The sequence below is a fragment of the Crinia signifera genome, chromosome 6, assembly GCF_055691185.1.
Source record: "Crinia signifera chromosome 6, ASM5569118v1, whole genome shotgun sequence".
Lineage (NCBI taxonomy): Eukaryota > Metazoa > Chordata > Amphibia > Anura > Myobatrachidae > Crinia > Crinia signifera.
In genome coordinates, this window is record NC_139222.1 from 207,015,973 (window position 1) to 207,031,644 (window position 15,672).

The window sequence follows — 15,672 nt, forward strand, 5'->3', positions numbered from 1 at the left end:
GGTGGAATGAATGGTGGGTGCTATGTGGCATTAGCAAGACCCCCGAAGCACGGTGAAATGATGAACCTAATAATCCATAGATGTGTGGTATATTTTGAAACACTCCTTTATACATAGGCCGGGTTTGTCGGGGCAAGTTTCACAGTGGAAAATAGTTTCCTTTCTTATTCCCTTTTTATAGCAAACTTTGCACCTTTTTTGTGTCCTGCCCTTTCTTGCAGTGGAGGGGATTTCGTTGGGAAAATGCTGCCCTGGTACAATACGGGGGCCAGTACTAGAAGTACTGGGGCCCTCTGCCTGCTGATTCCCAAATGTTAGGCTCTTTATGACTTCCTCTTGAAAGTGCATAAATGTCCCCCTCTGGCCGGTAGAACGGAATAGCACGTAAGCGTTATACAGTGCCATCTGGATGATATACACGGCCAGCTTCTTGTACCAGATATTTGTTTTCCGCAGGGCACTGTACGGCTTCAGTACCTGATCTGAAAGATCCACTCCACCCATGTACTTATTGTAATCTAGGATACAATTTGGTTTTGAGGTGTGGGTACTGGTACCTCGTACAGGGATGGAGGTGGTACTGTCTCCATGAATTGTTGTCAGTATAAGGACATCCCTCTTGTCCTTATATTTGACCAACAACATATTTTCGGTGCATATTCCCCTGCTTTCACCCCTTCTCATTACTTGGGCAATGTGCGTTTTGGGGAGGCCTCTTTGGTTCTTGCGCACAGTACCGCAAGCTGCTGTACCTCTTGAACCAAGGGCCTTAAACAGGGGGATGCTGGTGTAAAAGTTATCCACATAGAGGTGATAACCCTTATCCAGGAAGGGGTGCATTAAATCCCAGACAATTTTTCCACTAACACCTACGAGGGAGGGGGGGCATTCTGGTGGTTCAATTCTTGAATCCTTCCCTTCATATACCCTAAACTTGTGGGTGTACCCTGTGGTGCTTTCACACAGCTTATACATTTTTATCCCATACCTTGCCCTCTTACTGGGAAGGTACTGGCGGAATTTAACCCTTCCTTTAAAATGTATAAGGGACTCGTCGATACTAATACATTTATCAGGGATGTATAGCTCTGCAAATTTGGCACTGAAATGATCAATGACCGGCCTGACTTTGAATAGCCTGTCAAAGGTGGGATCATCTCTGGGTGGGCACTGTGCATTATCGGTGTAATGTATAAATTTATGGATTGCCTCAAAACGAGCCCGGGGCATGGCCATACGGTGAAATGGGGTGCTGTACAGAACATCTGTACTCCAATATTGCCTAATTTGTGGCTTTTTTACTATGCCCATATGTAACACCAGACCCCAAAACGTCATCATCTCTACTGCATCTACAGGGGTCCACCTAGCAAATGATGACGTGGGGTTTTGAGCAATAAACTGCTGGGCATATAAATTAGTTTGGTCCACCATTAAATTTATAAAATCATCAGAGAAAAATAATTTAAAAATGTCAATTTCTCTGAGACCTGTTGAATCAAATTGGATTCCTGGGATGGCCAAAAACTCAGGAACCTGGGGCTCAAAATTGTCTGGTGGTGGGGTCCATACGAGATCAATTATTGGGGGGGGGGTCTCAGCTGCTCTACGGGGGCGTCTTTGAGGGGGTCCCTCATCATCAGAGGAGGAAGAGGAGCTTAAGACAAATCCTTCAAATTCCCCGCTTGCCTCACTGGCTGTGTCAGAGTCAGAGCCAAGCATGGCATATGCCTCCTCCACCGAATACATTATCCTGGATGACTGGGACGACATTTGGGATGACATTTGGGATGCCATTTATATTTTTGTGTTACTGGTAGTGAAATGTTTCAACACGTGTATAGTGTAGGGGGGGGTACAAACTTTATTTCAACCCGGGGGGTATGTAGTGTGTATGTATGTAGTGCAAAAAAAAAAAATAAAAAAAAAAAAAAATTGAAGGGTTCAAAAAAAAAAAAATGGAAGGGGTTAAAAAAAAAAAATGGAAGGGGTTAAAAAAAAAATGGAAGGGGTTAAAAAAAAAAAATGGAAGGGGTTAAAAAAAAAAAAGGTCCTGCGCCAAAAATTGAGCACAGATGTTGGTCAGTAACGTCCGTCACTGAACAGCGCTCAAAGGCAACAGGAATTTGATTAAAAAAATAAATAAAATAGATCAACCCTGTGCCGAAAAAGCTGATCAGTGATGTACGTCACTGATCAGCGCACAGTGGCCACAGGACACACACAAAATCACAGTGTGTGTAAAAAAAAAAATGTAAAAAAGACCCCACAGCACTCACAAAAAATAAAAAAAGGTGATCAGTGATGCGACACTGATTACCAGTGAGGGGCAGCAGGTGCACAACCTTTGGTGGTACTGACAGGTATATATAAAAAAAAAAACCTCTGCACCCCTAAAAAGTTGCTGATCACCTCAGATATAGTGATCAGCACAAAAGGCGGGGGCAGCAGACACAAAATTTAGCACTCTCTATCACTCTCTGTCACTATCTCTCTCTATCTCTCTATCTCTCACTATCTATCACTCTATGACACTGCAGCAGCAGCACTGACAGGTATATCTATATATAAAAAAAAACCTGCGCCCCCAAAAAGTTGCTGATCAGTTAATTTATACTGATCAGCACAAAAGGGGGGGCAGCAGTCAGTTATAAAAAAAATATATAGCACAATCTGTCACTATCTCTCTATCTCTCTCTCTCTCTATCTCTCTATCTCTCTCTATCTATCTATAGCTCTATCACACTGCAGCAGCACAAAATATAGCACTAGGCCTCTCTATCTCTCTCTATCTCTCTCTATCTCTTTCAGTTATATAAAAAATATATAGCACAATCTGTCACTATCTCTCTCTCTATCTCTCTCTCTATCTCTCTCTATCTCTCTCTATCTCTCTATCTATAGCTCTATCACACTGCAGCAGCACAAAATATAGCACTAGGCCTCTCTATCTCTCTCTATCTCTCTCTATCTCTCTCTCTCTAACTCTCTCTCTATCTAATAAATCGCAGCAGCACAAGATGTCACAGGATGTCACAAGATGTCACAAGCATAAGCAATCTCAATGATCAGGTAAGTATTTTGGATGGGTTCTGGTCAGTATAGGCGGCAGCTGGGCACGGTGACCGCACTGCACGCTATTCCAGACCGGAATGGCGTCTGCAGTGCAGTCACCGTTAGTTTAAACCCCCCTCCATGGCTGTGATTGGTCCGTCGGTCCGACGAACCAATCACGGCCTTTGGGGGCGGGAGGGGTGAGGTGGGGTGACACCAGTGTCACCCTTACACCCCGCGGTGATTGGTGCTGTACTTTACAGCACCAATCACCTCCGATCCCGTGTCACCGGCGAACGTTATTCGCCGGTGACACAGAAAACGCTGTGAATGACTGTTCACAATGAACAGCCAATCACAGCGATCGCCGACGGGGGGGCGGCATCGCCGCCCCCCCTGGGCATGCACGGACATGTCTGCTGTCAGGGACAGCAGACATCGTCCCTCTGTCACTGCGTCTCTAGACGCAGTGACAGTTTTAAGCCATGACGTATATATACGTCAACGGTCGGGAAGTACTTCCCGGCCATGACGTATATATACGTCAAATGTCGTGAAGGGGTTAATATAACATTAATTCATGCAGATGACGTTTACAAATAAAGTCTATGACTGAAGGAGTAAAGTCTGAGTTGTTTCAAGCTGGGAGTACCAGCGATGCAGAAAGGTAGGCTTGCTTGAATCTGGGGACACCAGCAATGCAGGAGACAAGATTACTTGAAGCTGGGGACACCAGCAATGCAGAAAGCAGGATTGCTTGAAGCTGGGGACACCAGCACTGCAGTAGCCAGGCTTGCTTGAAGTTGGGAGCACCAACAATATAGGAGTGCAGGCTTGCTTGAAGCTAGAGAATCCAGCAATACAGGAAGCAGGAATTCTTAAAGTTGGGGATACCAGCACTGGGATTCAGTACTGAATCCCGGCGGTCGGGATCCCGGCGTTCAGAATCCCGACGCCGGAATCCCGACAGCCAAAATCCCGACAAGGGGGGGAAGTGGATCGCCCCCCCTTGCGGGCTCGCTGCGCTCGCTACACTAATTTATTCTCCCTCCAGGGGTGTCGTGGACACCCACGGAGGGAGAATGTGTCGGGATTCTGAATGCCGGGATCCCGACCGCCGGGATTTTAACTGCATCCCCAGCACTGCAGGTTAGCTGGATAACTGAGAGCCAGGTGGTGCTGAAGCAAGAAACTGCACTGTCTCTTTAAGGATCTGAGACTAGCAGGAGCTGGCTTTAATGAACACCTGGAGGTCAGAGAGTGCTGAACCTGGTAACTGCACTGTGTCTTTGGAAGTAGCGTTAAGCAGGAGCCCACTCCAGGCTGAAAGACAATAAAGCACTGACAGTTCTCTGTTCCCAGAGCTGGGCTTTATGCATCCTGCTCTGGGCTGATTGGCTGCTGGGAAGTGAGACCTGACTGGGCCTTGCAGTGTCAGATGACCAGGAAGAGTCATGGCACTGCCTTTTAAGGAGAATGGCACCAAGGCTGGCATGGTGGGCCTGCAGGGATTTGTAGCAGCTGGCCAGGTCGCTGGGGCTGAATGCCGCAAGGGCAACAGCGGGACGCCAGATGGGGCATCAGATGACGGCCATCGCTTAACGGAGAGCTGCAGGTAACCTGTATATGTATGTTTTTAATTTGTATTAAATAAATTTTTACATTGCTAAGAAACAGTCATCTTTTGAATTATTTGAGAAACAAAGCCAGCGCTGGTTATCTTTCTGTTTACTTAGCCATTTGACCCAATTTAAGTACCTCAAATTTTTATTTTATGACCACTAATAGACTCCTATACTGTTTTCCTATTCTAGTTTGGGTTTTTGGGGGTACAGACAGATTTCCCCATTTTGTCATACACTTTTCTCTTGTACTGACAGCAAAAATTATTACAAGTGAAGTAACCCATTTTCATGAATTTGCACTAAGATAGGATAGTTTGAATTGCAGGAGTGCGCATACCCACAATAAGCCTACTTTTTTCAGTAACTTTTTGGCGATATCTGGAAAAAGTCTGATCACATTAAACCATAGTTTACACACCCACGCTTTTAGGTGCCACGTTCACAATCTCTTCATATATGGAGCAAGACACACCCTTTGGGTGGAGCATGACACACCCCCTCAATGGGGTGCTGTGCAAAATTCTATTTCCAACTATAATCTCCCTGAAACTAGTTTTCAAAAGTAGACAAGTATGCATTAAATTACTGCATCAGTGGGGCTAATTGAATCCCCCTACTAAGTTGGCTTTCTGTACAGTTTTGTGCCTTAATTCACCTTCCCGTATGATGCATAATTTATTTTCACGTACTGCACTGATTCAGAGATGGACACAATGTTGATATATGCAGAGGAATGAGTTTTTACAACTGCGCATACTGCGGAGTGACACTGTGCATGTGCCGCTATGGTCTTACAACAGTGGTCTCAGAGAGGGTTTATATGCAAAGTGAGAGACTGTTAGGAAGTGTTTATAGGCGGTAACGGGAAGTGGCAAATCAAAATTAATTTCAGGGGGTGTGTCAGCTTGCGACTGTGATCCCGTAAGCAGCTACATGCACTCTGGCATTTCACTTCCAGCAGTCCTACTGTGCCACATTTGGGTTACTCAGAAGGTTGTTTATATTGAACGATATGCAGTGGCACTTTAAGAGAGGAGTGTGCAGCCCCCTCCCTTTGGGCCCCCTCCTCTCTGCCGGCTGCAGCGTCATGCTGCCCAGCAAAACAGAGTCTGAGCACTCTATTGCTCAGACTCTATTGCACATGTGCAGACAGGAAAAATTATGTTGCTGCCTTCATCACCAGACTCTGGAGGGTAAGTATTAAAAAATTGGTGCATTGTGGGCACCCCTGGGACTCAGGGGCCGTGTGCACTGCGCACATTTTGCTTCCGCGAGTGGTTTGATATGCTTCCAGTGGTTGTCATTACAGTGGCGTATCTATGATGGGTGCAGTGTGTGTTGTGCACCTGGGCACCTGAGTCCCAGTGGGTCCCAAACTGCACACATTGCACCCATTTTTGTAATATTTACCCTCTGGAGTCCATCAGCAGGAGCGCTGCAGAAATTGCAGGAAAAATGGCATGGTGGCCATTTTCCCAGCAATCTACACATGCACAGTGGAGTCTGAGCGCTCTAGTCCTCAGACTCCACAACACAGCAGCAGTTCACGCATGCGCAGTAGGATCTGAGCACTAGAGCGCTCATACACTTCTGCTCCTGGCACCGCTCCCGGTAGAAAGAGAGGCCCCAGCCGAGGAGGCTGCACACGGGCCTACTCCTCTCTTAAGACGCCCCTGTGTCTTCATGACTACAACATTTGCATATTTTCAAACAGCCACTACATAATAAATCACAACTGTGACGACATTTGCGTAAATCCCTGAATAAGGCCCTAAGGATCTACACCTTTAACAATTTTAACAAACTTTGAGAATTCCTGAGAGGCTGAAAGAATTGGCAGACACCGAACATCATGTATTACCAAGTCTTTAGATTTCCACTCACTATTTTCATTCAGCCAGACTCTCCCTCAGCTCACACTGTAGTCTCACATCCCGCCACATCGCACAGATACTAAGCGCATATGCTCTCCCTATAACAGCTGCCCTTTGCAAGGAGCATCAGTTCCTGGACTTTTGGGTTTATGACCTGGGAGCTCCGCTGCACATGGGCAGAGTGATGTTGCAATTGCAGGGGATGCTGAGAGGGATCCTTCTACAGCACTGCTGCAGAAAGAAGCCCATATGCTTCTGTAGGGTAGCGCCAACTTTTACCATACATGGGATGTGTTTGAACAGCCTTTCCCTGCCCAGTTCCTCATTTCAAAGCTTAAGTAGCTGCAAACACCAAGGGGTATCATTGAAATAATATATGAACACACTTTTTCAGAGAATAACCGCAAACACATAGGGGGAAATTTACTAAGATGTGTATTCTACTTCACATAGGATGTTGCTATGGGCAACCCATCAGAATCTACTTCTTATTTATTTATTTAGCACCCTCTAGAAGATAGTAGACAGGATCTGATTGGTTGCTTATAGCAACATAACATGTGAAGTAGAATACACATCTTAGTAAATTTCCCCCATAGTATCATCTAAATGCATGACCGCATGTCCGCCATGTAATCCCTCCATTTCCAACAGTATCCGGTCAATAAAAGGTCATGCAAGTACCCCCAACAGTTCACGTTTTCCAGGTCACCCATCAAGTGCAATTACACATTTTAAAAGATCCAGAGGTGGAATAAATAATTTTACTTGTGTTTTCTGGAAAACCACGGAACTGGGCGTTGAGATTACAGCCTCCCATCATAGTTGCCTACCCTCCTGCATTCTGCAGGAGACTCCCTGAAATAGCTGCAATCTCCCTCTCTCCCTCATTAGTCTATCAATCTCCCCCATGTCACCTAGCTGACATTACACTGTTACATTTTTGGGGAAAAATGTAATGAGAGATAGATACATTTACATTGAATCATCGTCACCATTTCCCAGCACATTACCAAGTATAGTAGCTCTTACTAACTGCTTTGGGGCTCATCCACATTTGTATATATCATTTTACAAGATTTCTCTCAGATGTAGCAGTACACACCCACGCTTCTAGGTGTTCACAATCTCTTTTCACAATCTCCCCATTTATGGAACTAGACATGACCCCCACAATGGGGCGCTGTTGAATATTCTACTACCAACTATAATCTCCCTGAAACTAGTTTTCAAAGTAGGCAAGTATGCCTCCCAGTATAGTTCAGATGTTCTGGTTTTACTACATCCCCAAACCATACGGGGAGCATTCACTCTCTCCCGTCCCGCTCTCTCTGGTGACAGGTGTCACTAACACCCCCTGGACCAGACACTGCAAGCTCTGGGATGGCACATTTTAATGAATGGTCCGGTCTGGTGTTCTGGAGTACAGTCTGGTTCCGGTTTTTACCGATTCTCTAACTTTTACATCAGTAGTTGCAACTCCGATAAGTTTATATTTGATGTAATGCTGTCAGATTTATCTGGAATTTGTACCCCACAGTGAAGTTCATCTGAAAATGTGAAGATGGAGTAGGGCCCATTGTATACAATGGGCTACATCACAAATTTAGCTGTCAAGGGTTCTCCCAGAAACCTTCCCAGCAATGGCCACCATCTATGTGCATTAGGTGTTGACCACTTGACCAGTTAGGTCAATGTCTGAAATAGGTTGACAAAGCTATAGCTAAGGTTGATAGGGTTGGAAGTCGACAAAACATTTTTTTTTTTTTAGCCGACAGGCGGTATTTTATGCCCTACCATCCACTAGGTCGTTGAGGGAGAATAGAATAGTGTGCCGGACCACGATAAAATGGCCGCCCCATAAAGCAGACCGTTCTCTGAAACTGTCTGTCATAGAATTATTAATTGAAGCCAGGAGGGGAGCCGGGACGCGCAGACAGGTAAGCCTGCGACGATGTGGGGGGGGGGGGGGGGGGCGGCGGGGAGGGGGGGCACCCCGCCGTTAATGTTGGGGCGCCCCAAACCAAGCTACGCCACTGGGGGTATGGGTAACACCCGGACAAGACCCCAGAATGACGGACCAGACATCAACTGCATTCCGGAGCTTGTAGTGTCCGGTCCAGAGGGTGTCTGGTCCAGGGTGCTGCCTGTGACAGCTGTCACCTGGAAGAGGAGGAGGGGGAGAATAAAGCCTCCCTGTATGGTCTGGGCATGTAGCAAAAACCGGAACAGTCCGGACCACACGGGGAGGCTGTAATTTCCTCTTCCCCATGTCCTTGGTGAAAGCTATCCCAGGCATCCCCATGGACAAGACACCCCCTGGATGGGACACCCCCCCCCGGACACTACAAGCTCCGCAATGATGTCCGGCCCGGCGTTCCGGGTCAGTCTGGGTCCAGTTTTTACTTAGTCCCCTAATACAGTACATCTAAAAGGGAAACTTTTAAGGTTTTCTGATGTTTACTTTACTTGCATATCACAGTATGGGGCAGATGTACTAAGCCTGGAGAAGAGATAAACTGGAGATTAAGTGAAAGGAGATAAAGCACCAACCAATGAACTATGTTTGAAAATGACAGTTGGGAGTTAATTGGCTGGTGCTTTATCTCCTTTCACTGTATCTCCACTTTATCTCCAGGCTTAATACATCTGCCCCATTGTCCGATGAGTGAGTGCAAGCTCTGCAGACAAGGTCTCTCTAGCATAATATCTAAAAGATTATCTGATGCTTCAGTGCAGCACATCATCCTATTATAATAAAGTCCTATTTGTGTGATGTGCATTTTATGCGTTCATTTTAATTGCTATATAATAAGCGTGTGCCGTTTGTGTAAATGCTTCTTCCCCTCAGGTTATGACTCTCACCCTTGTCTGTCTCTCCTCCTCACATTTGGGGAGGGGGTGTGGAATCACCCCACGGCCGAGCCCCGATGCCCGGCCTCCCTTCTCATTGGATGCTAGCAGGGGAAAGCTGTCAGCCCATGTGGCGTGGCCGGCATAGGATGTCTGTCATTTAAATAGTCCTAGGAGCGAGAACTAGAGGGAGACCGAGAGGTGGAAACCCGGAGACAGAGATCACACTGGAGAGACATCAGGGAGGGGAGAGGAGAGAGATCACTCAGGAGAGACATCAGGGAGGGGAGAGATCACTCAGGAGAGACATCAGGGAGGGGAGAGGAGAGAGATCACACAGGAGGGGAGACAGAGAGGAGGAGACTGCTGGAAGCTGCTGCATCAGGAGGGATAATTATACCTGCTCAGGCATTACAGCCACCGGGAGAGTCATCCTCACCAGCAAGGAGCAGGCTCTGCGGCAGAGGTAAGTGTCCCTTCCCCATCATGTCTCATACATAAAGGGCTGATGCTGCAGAGATTGCAACTGGGGCATACTACCATCATGCCAGCTCACCCTGCGTACAGTATACAATGGAGGAAGATGGAGGGAGGAGAGACAGCTCGGCTACATAGGATAATGCGCATACGGAGATGTTCCATCTATCTCGTGCCAGGGATGGACCACACTCTGCTGGGGATGGCCACGTAATTTCAGGGAGATTAGAGGTGGGCATCTCAGCACATGGCACACATGCCTGGTTTCTAGGTGGCCTTATGTAAATGTGATGCAGTTTGGATTGCCTTTGGTAGAGATGATCCTCACTGTCACCCATTGGTGAAAAGCTGGCACTTTACATTACTGATGTATAGTGTAGAACAGGGTCATTGGGTGCAAGCACTGTGGTCTGATACTCTGTGCAATGCTATATGTGGAAATATTCATGAAATGTAGAGAAATAAGATGACCTCTTGCTTTGTGTAATGTATGGTAACAGATTCTGTGGTGCTCTGAGATAACCTTATTCAATGAATTGATAGATCACACCTGAGCTATCACCTTCTCCATTGCTGTTGCAGAACTGTTTCATTGTAGGGATTACACACTAGAATTTATTTATTTACAGTTTCTTATATAGCGCAGCATATTCCGTTGCGCTTTACAATTGGAAACAACACTGATTAAATAAACCGACATGGCGGTAGGAGGGCCCTGCTCGCAAGGTTACAATCTATAGGGATAATAGGAGGGATACATAAGGATAGAATTCCATAGCATGGCAGTCCCATCAGATTACAAGACAGTCATGATGGGATCCAATTAGATATAAATGCTACTGGAGGTTGTGTGGGGGAGTATGATAAGCTTGCCTGAAGAGGGGAGTTTTCCGGGAACGCTTGAAAGTTTGGAGGCTAGAGGAGAGTCTAGTGTGCGTGGAAGGGTTATCATTCCAATCTGGCAGGTTAGAATGAAAATCTGGACATTTTTGGGAGCAAATGAAAATTGACCATTTGGTCCTAAACATGGAAAACAGACCCAAATTGGTCAATTTAAGGCCGATACACACTAGAAGATTTGAAAGACGAAAGATATTGGTGAACAATTTCCCTTGATCTGATCTTGAAAGATATTGTGCATCCACACTGAACGATGGGTGCAAACAGCATGAGTAATATTGGCCTACAGGTCCGGAAGTTGTCTATCGTTAACAATGAGTTTGTTACTCAGTGTTTTAAAGAGTAGTGTCCATGTTTGCAAATAGTTATTACATACTATTAAAACCCCCAAAAATGGAACCCAGGCATGCTTGCACAGCCCATTTTATGGCTACATAGACACAAGGATTTGGAATGTTACAATACAAATAAATGCATATACAGTATACTACATTGCATTTTTGTACGTTTGCAGTACATTTAATTCTATTTGTCTTTAACAAGCATCTAAACAGGATGTTGATCTACTGTTCAATGCAGTCACACTTATAATTAGGTTCACAACACATTCTTCTTGTAAGGAATGTAAGTTATCAACTGTATAATGCACAAATGCCCTATAATGGGACAGGAAGTGTTCAAGATAAGTTACTGCAATATTGTGAAGGGAACATTATAATGCTGATTTGTCTGCTCTCATTAGCTCCAGTTCTATTTTTGCACCTGCTTACATAAACATAATTTTAAACTTTAATGGACAGTGTTACAACAGTGGGCAGCGATGGATTGGGCCGCTGAATCGGCACTGGCATTTGTGCACGCGCACACATGTACCGGGCATGCGTGTGCTGCCTCTCCCAGCTTCCTCGACCTCAGCAGTGCACAGAGAGAGCCGCCAGACTCACCGAGAGACCAGCGGCTCTCTCTGTGCGCCGCTAGGGAGGTGGAGCCTCCACCTTGCATAAAGAAATCGGCCCCTCTGGCATGTGCCAGATGGCTAGTCCGGCCCTGTCAGTGGGTATGTACCTTATGTTATTCTATGTATTTGGGAGGAAGTGACTTTCTCCAGCTAGTAGATCTGCCCATTTACCCATGTGATGCCAGTAACCGTGCTGAGTGTACTATAGGGGTATGGAACATGGGACCCCTTCAGTCTCAGTAGTTGAGTGAAGGAGGATACTGTTATAAATAATAAATTTAGGTTTATTTACTAATATGTGAGTTCTATTTAATTGGGATGTTGCCCATAGAAACCAATCACTTTCTACCTTCTAGAATATAATAGAAATAATCTGATTTGTTGCCCATAGCAACATCCTACCTTCAACAGAACACCCATCTTAGTGCATAAACCCCCCTGAAGTTATGCAGCATATGTAACAGAAGCTGCAATCAGGAATAAAGCGCAGGTGTAGGTAACTGTGTGTCACATTATAAGGTTATGTACAGATCTTTGGAGTGAACCATGAATTGAGGAAGTCCATCTATTCGCATGTTAAACCCTTTGCTGCTCAGCAAATTAAATATAGCTGCTCTATGTCCCATTGAAGTCACTCCTAAATACATCTTGTTATGTACTGTCTCACATATAGACTAAGACATGACAGAGATGTCATAGATGATACATGTATTGCAAGGTACAGCATATTATTTTCTAATACAATCACTTCCTATCCCAATGAGGTAATCACTTCACCCCCTCCATCACATAAAGGTCTACGCAGTACACAACAGAACGGCATTGTAGGCCACGATTAATCCTCAGCTGAATCCCTTTTCTGCATAACGTCAGTGCCTGTAGCTCTGTGGTGAAGGTATTTCGTATGGCATCTAGAAGCATGTGTATGCTAAGATGGTGTTCAGACCCTTATGCAACGAGATACAAAATGCCTTCCGTTCCAGTAGGTGCATGAATCCAGCTCCCATTCTCCTGGTGATTCTCATTCACAGTTCTAGGCAAGAGCATGAGAAACAGGGCCCCACTGCTAATTCAACAAAGCTTTGTGTTCATTTCAGACGGGCCTTGAAGGGGTAGACCTCTCCCTCTTGTATTACTGGTCCTATGGCAGGGTCTCTCTTTTCCGCTTTAGATTAAAATAATAGTTTAATATTCATCTCTGTAAATCTGTCTTCAGTTATGTTACCTACCATTTTAGCAAAAACTCTACCAGGGGTACATCATTTGTAGGATTCTGGGTTACAGTACCAATATTTACAGTGTGGCTGTTTGTATTTTAGCAATACTGTATTTCTAAATGAGTGTATCAGAATTATGGTATGAGATATGATAGTTAATGTAGATTAACCCTGCTTCTATTTTATTGTGTACACATAAAGGTGCTTTTTTTAATCAAACATCAGTATAATTCTGCCTAAAAAAAATATTATCTACTACTATTAATATTGGGTATTTAGTATTATTTATGATTCAAAATATTTACTGAATGTGTCCCCAACTACTCACTTAACTACAGTTAATTTCTTGCCAGTGCCAAAGAATGAATAAGCTTGAAAAGTGATAAAATAGAGAGTGATAAAGTGCCAGCCAATCAGCTCCTTACTCTCATGTTACAGGCTGCGTTTGGAAACGGACAGATAAGAGATGATTGGTTGGTGGTTTATCACTCTCCACTTTTTCATTTTTCAAGGCTTAGTACTGTGTTTTGCAGAAGTACATTCAGTTTATGCAGGATTTACACGTGTCTGCTTTTTGTCAAGCCTTCAAATGTTTCTGTCTGACAAATTAGGGATTTCAATAAGTTATAGGGGAATTTTTGAGAGTAATACCGCACTGGTCAGTGGTGTAATGACACTTTAATAGTATTAGTTTGGTCATTTATTCATCTGTGATAACTGACATAGACCTCAGTTTAAGGTATATATCATGGTGCACATTTGAAGTTATTATTTCATGTTGTGTCTGTTTAATTGACCGTCAGTGGTGCACCCCTGTGCAAAGTAAATTAGGGCTTTTGTCTGGTTTTCATGTAAAGAACCGATAACTTCCATATTCTAATAATTACAGATGGGTCCGTTCAAATTGTTGCCGCCAGAACGCCATCCGCGGGTTTCTGGTGGATGGGGATCTGGCGGATGGGGACAGGACATGGATGCATGAGCGTCTTACACGCACTCGTGCGTCCATTGCCAAGAATGGGGCGCGCAAGCGTCTTGACGTGCGAATGCTCCATTCTGGTGGGTGCATGGCCATAATCATGCCGGGAGCCGCTCTGATGAGAGCGACTCCATCTGTATCTGCTTGTATGTCTTGTGCAGTGACTGTAGATTTAGTTAGTATATGTCACTTATCAGTTGTTTAAGTTGGACGATAAGTTTAATGTGATGTGCCAGGATACCAACAAATAACCAGATCTCCCACAAGTGCCTTATTGGTATGAAAGCCTCCTGTTCTTCTTTTGTGTGTCTTACTTAGATCTTTATGGATAAACTTGTTCAGTGTCTGTAACCACATCTAAAATATATGTTATTATAAGGTTACTTTCTCTGGTTTTATCTTTAGTGCCTGGACAGCTACGGATGTGCTAAACGTGGACACGTAGTTGGTATTTAAGCAGAAGTACATTCCATGCCTCTTTCTACATTTCAGCCGGAATGGTGGCTACATATTTCTGCAGTCATTTCAGTAGGCCTAATCAGCCAACAGCATAATCTGTGGCCAATCTGACCACACTGATAATGCGCCAGATTATATAGATTAGATATGTGATCATTTAAGCAAAAAATAATCTATAAGAGATCCATAGATTATGGTCAATCAATGTCTGGGTATCTTGGTGACCTACACATGGATATGGTATAGTAGGTTGACAATGTCTAGGAGGTCAACAATGTCTATGTCAACCCCAAAAGGTTAAAGGTGCGTACACACAGGGCAATATGATCGCTGGCAATATATTGCTAGCAATATATTGCTCAGCAATCATATTGCCCCGTGTCCCGTTTTCATCTGCGACCAGAGATGGTCGCAGATGAAAATTTAAACACTGCTGGGTGAAGAGGCAGGGGATGTCGCTGGTCGGAGGAGCATGTTCCTCCGACCAGCGACCATTCAGGGGCTGAAAACGGGAGCGCGCACCCGGCGATTTATTCCATATTCCCAGCGATTTCAGCCCCTATCGCCCCCGTGTGTACACAGCATTACATGTACAACACATGAAAAGTTTTTCATGTGTATTTTTTGGTGTCCATATCGATACCTGAACATACCCCATCCTCTCACATGACTTGCTTCGGGCCATGTGCGATTCAATGCTACCACAGCGCTTGCCACACTTTGCCATCCACGTAGACTCTGACTGGGAATGGTTAAGTATGCAAAAGTCCAAAAATTAAGAAAAACATTTGAAAACTTGTGTTGACCATTGTCATGTTGACCTATTAATTGTGTCAACATTTTGATCATGTTGACAGTATGTATGTCAACAATATGTTGTTTAACTATTAACTGTCTATCTCAGGCATTCCCAACCACGGTCCTCAAGGCACACCAACAGTGCAGGTTTTGTAGATATCCAGGCTTGAGCACAGGTGACTTAGGCCCTTATTCTGATTGATGCGGACTTTACCGCGTTCTTACGGATCGCGTCTTTACGGCGTCTGCGCATGCGTGGAGAACGCTACGCGCATGTGCCACGCCTTGACTCGGTACCAGTTCGGACAAAGCCCGTCCAAAACTGGTCACCGCAATCAGTCGGGAAATAGGGGCGTATTATGGGCGTCATGCGGAATGACACATGGGCGTAGTTTCAAAGTGGGCAAAACGGGGCGGAAATATGGGCGGACACGGGGGAGTACACTTATGTTGGGGGGCGTACATTCGGAAACCACTC

At 44.9% G+C, this 15,672-nt stretch overlaps 1 protein-coding gene across 1 annotated transcript in view; it reads left to right on the forward strand.

Annotated features, from left to right (window-relative positions):
- The first annotated feature begins 9,547 nt into the window (after window positions 1-9,547).
- Window positions 9,548-15,672, forward strand: part of FASN (fatty acid synthase) — a 75,587-nt gene continuing 69,462 nt past the window's right edge. The window contains exon 1 of the mRNA XM_083148678.1: window positions 9,548-9,872. The gene's annotated coding sequence lies outside the window, so the exon portion shown is untranslated. The remainder of the gene's footprint in view (window positions 9,873-15,672) is intronic.